The sequence below is a fragment of the Humulus lupulus genome, chromosome 1 (genome assembly GCF_963169125.1).
Source record: "Humulus lupulus chromosome 1, drHumLupu1.1, whole genome shotgun sequence".
Taxonomy (NCBI): Eukaryota; Viridiplantae; Streptophyta; class Magnoliopsida; order Rosales; family Cannabaceae; genus Humulus; species Humulus lupulus.
This window is the reverse complement of record NC_084793.1, coordinates 272,620,947-272,625,092: the sequence shown is the minus strand read 5'-3', so window position 1 is coordinate 272,625,092 and position 4,146 is coordinate 272,620,947.

Sequence of the window (4,146 nt, the reverse complement as noted above, 5' to 3'; positions counted from 1 at the left end):
TTTTCTTGCTGGGCTTCGGCTCACGGGTGCTCCGTGTTGCAGGTAAGGGCAAAGACTGAATCAACCAACCATGAGTACGGAGAGCGTGAAGCGACGCGTACATGTTTGGCCTGCCCGACTGCTTTGGTTGGGGGTTTGTTTGAAAATGGCTGTAATAACCTATGATTTTTAGAACTGATCAACTGTAAACTTATTTCAAGATGCAAATAGTTTTCAAACCTTATTTTGGGATCCCAATTGTTTAATACTAGAAGTTTTTATTAAGTCAACGCACTTTCAAAGATTACAGCCTTAACTTTTATTAGACACACTTTTGTTTCAAAAACCTCGATTAGCGAGTTCATTGCACTATTTTGTCTTAAAACTCACTTAGTAACGGCTCTAAGGAAGTAGGGCGTTACAAGACCCATTGGCGGCTTTGGCGGGCTCGGCAGCCTTCTTATCCTTGCCTGAAGGCTTTCCATCGTCGGCAATGGCATCTTCGAGCTTGATGTAACGATCAGCCCGGTCCAAGAATTCCTGGGTAGTTCTAACCCTATCTTTGCGGAGGCTCTTCCAGAGGGGGGAGCAACGCTGAACCCCTGCTGTTATGGCCATCATTTTTCCTTCGTCCCCCATTGTTTTTGCTCCAGCTGCTGCTCGCATAAAGCGCTGGATGTAATCCTTCAGCGATTCTCCATCCTGCTGGCGAATTTCAACCAGCTGGTTCGCCTCGGTCGGATGCACACGACTGGCGTAGAATTGTCCGTAAAACTCCCTTACGAACATCTCCCAGGAAACTATGCTTGCAGGAGGGAACTTAAAAAACCACTCCTGTGCGGCATCAGAAAGTGTTGCAGGGAAGATCCTGCACCGAGCATCTTCAGACACTTTCTGAATGTCCATTTGTATCTCAAACTTATTAATGTGAGATACCGGGTCACCGTACCCATCAAAGTTCGGAAGCGTAGGCATTTTAAACTTGCTAGGAGTCTCTGCCATAGCTATCCTCTCGACGAAAGGAGTGCCTTTCCTCCTGTCGTGGTCGATATGAGATGTTCTTCCCCCGACCAGCTGTTGTACTGCCTGGTTGAGGGCATCTATCTGGGCCTGCACAGCGACAGGAATCGTCGTGGCCTCTGTCATTGGGGGGATGTTCTCGCCATGTCGCTCACAGCGATCGTTGAGCACATCTCTCAGGTCCTCGTCTCTTCTCCGTTGCTCGCTAGCTCCGAGCCGGTTGAAGGCGTTATTCTGTCTGGATTGCCCCCCAGCGTCCCATCTGTCGGGTTGGTCATCCTGAGGTGGCTGATTCCTGTTTCCACCTCTTTCGTCATTCCTCCGACCGACATTTCCTTTGCCCGAGTCGGCTTCATTATACCCATGGCCATCTCTGAATCTTGATTGGCTATGGTGGGATCGACTGTTCCCTCGATTTCCATCCCGGACTGAAACGTCCCGAACGTTAGAGGGTGGCCTGCGTTGGTCGTTAGGTACCCGTGCATTATCATGTCGTGGGGGACCTCGGACCGCAGAGCCTAACTGTGAGTTCCTCCTGTTGCCATGAGGGTTATGACCTCTGTTCGGAAGGTTCGGCTCGTCGCCACTATGGCGTCTAGGACTACGAGGCTGATGCTCGGTCCTATTCTGCCTCTGATGCGGGGGATTTCCGCGACCAGCTTCGGATGGAGGCTGTGCCTCAGGGTCCTGTGGGACATCGTCATGAGGCACCTGAGGCTGCTCGAGCCTTTGCGGGCTCGAGGGTTGGATAGGTGGGCTAGGATTGGGACCCCTGTGGGGTGGCCCATTCACAGATTGATCAGGCTGCAAGACAGGTGCGGCCTGATTCCTAGCTAATTGCAAGGCTGCCTCGAGAGCTGCCATGGCTTCGCTCTAGCGACGGTCCATCTCCGCCTGCCTTTCACTTAATTCCGCGCGCTGTCGTTCAATCTCTTGCTGCTGCCGCGCCATGATTTCGGCAGCACTTTCCTGACTGGCCCTCAGATTGGCCAGCGTCGCGTCATCCATTTCCTCTTCCTCAAAGCCAAATGTGGCTCATCCTCAGCCACATTTGCAGGAGGAGGAGGAGGAGGCGGGTTTGATGGTGCAGCGACGGCCGCCTGTCCAGTTTTTCTTGCAGTTTTCGCCATTGGTTTCTTCAACGGTGATATATCAAGCTCTCAATGAAAGCACCAGAATGTTGACCCTGATTTTGGTCAACTGACACGGAGTCAAAATAGCTTGACGTAGGTAAATGCGTTGGAATGAACGTAATAGCGAAAATAATAAGAACATGATATTTTATAGTGGTTCGGCCCCAAAGTCTGGTAATAACCTACGTCCACTTAGATTGTTATTGATATGAGAGTTAAAGGAGTGATCAAAGAACTAGGGTTCAATGAGTTTCACTAACCTGTGAAGAACAATACAATATTTCAGATAGAATTACTCTAGTCTCAAATAATTCCTCAGCTAAAAGTCCCTTCCTTGAGCTATCTCTCTTTATTTATAGGCTCAAGGGGGATTACATGAATTTGTTACAGATATTCTCTCCTAAATAATCGGATATTCAGGAGATTGTGTGAGTCAATTTCGGGATTTACAAAGATCTTTACAGAAACATCATGTTGTATGCGGAACCATCGACCAGACTACTCGCAGGTAAGACTAAGTCGCCTACTACATATAATGTGCCTTCTGGTCGATATCCTAGTAGAGTTCTTCCAAGTGTCAGCCACGTGTCCGGGAATCACTTGCCATGTCATCCATGCCATTTTTTTAGATAACATAAACTAACCGACTCTAAAAGACCCCGAGGGCAGCTTCGACTAATCTTAGAAGTGACCTTGAAATTACATTTAGTGTAACGCTTCAATTTCCCTAATTTGGCTTAATGCCTGGATTAGGGGGCCAGAAGGCAATAATTGCATTAATTAGGTGCTTATGTGTTACGAGCATGTTGTTATGTGAAATACGTGAATTGTATTATGATATGATTATGCTTGCATGTTTAAGTGTATTAGATATACATGTGGGTCGGTTTTTTATCAGAAGGGCATTTCGTAATTTTGACCCGTTGAGGGCATAATTGTAGATATGTGTGATATATGATTGTGACCATATTATTATGTGGATATAATTGAGTTATTCGGCATGAGGCGATCCTAGAGAGTAAGTCAGTGGTTTAGTCATAACGTGGTTAAATGCCTGGCTCGGGGTGAGCCTAGGGGTATTTTGGTAATTTAGTACATTACCGAGGTTTATCGGGTAATGGGAAATTATTTGGTAATAATTTGAGGAAATTGGAGATAACAGGGATTTATGAAACGTTAATTATGATTAGCGGGGAAAAGTGGCTAAGGACTGTCTTGCCCTTGAGAGCAGTAGTAAGTAGGTTAAGGCCAAATGGGCGATTTGGTCTTTTTCCAAGTTGGGGTGACTTAGTCACTAGGCTGTTTCAGTGGAAAAAAAAAACAAAACATTCAGGAAACCCTCTCAGCTCTCCCTCTCTCTCTTGTTACTCTCTCTCTCACACACTCACCATTGGAGGATCTTGGTTTTTTTTTAATAGAAAGGCTTGGAAATTGTAGGTTTAAGCTGGGAATTCAAGTAGGAGGAAGATAAGGGGAGTGGTTCCTCAGTGAGGTAAGATTATACTCTAGTTTTTGGTGATTCTTTCCATGGTTTAATCTTTTGTAGAATTTTAAACCAAGGGATGAGTCTTGATTTAGGTTAGAGATTTAGTTTGGTTTTGTGTTGGAACTGCTTATGATGTGTTGTTAAGGGTTCTAAACTCATTTGGGACTCTTAGGCAAGTTTGGGGCAAGATTTTGGATCTTTCGCTTCAGGAAAAATGGTGGAAAAACCCAGTTTTTCTGAGTTCACATAGGGGCGCCGCGACACTGTTCTTCCGAGCCGCGACGCTAAGATGTTCCAAGGCAGGGGCCCTTGGCTGTGTTCCACGACGCCTATAAGGTTGTGTCGCGATGCTAGGCCAATTTCAGGGGCCTTCATTTTGCATTTTTAGGGCATAGGCCTAGGGGCTTGGGGGACAATTTCACCACCCTGTGTGGGGGAGTTGAAGGTTTTGAGAGCACGGGATTGGTCTCGGGGTTTAAGTATGGAATCGAATAGTAATGAGAATGTTATTTGTGGGTTGTGACTAGG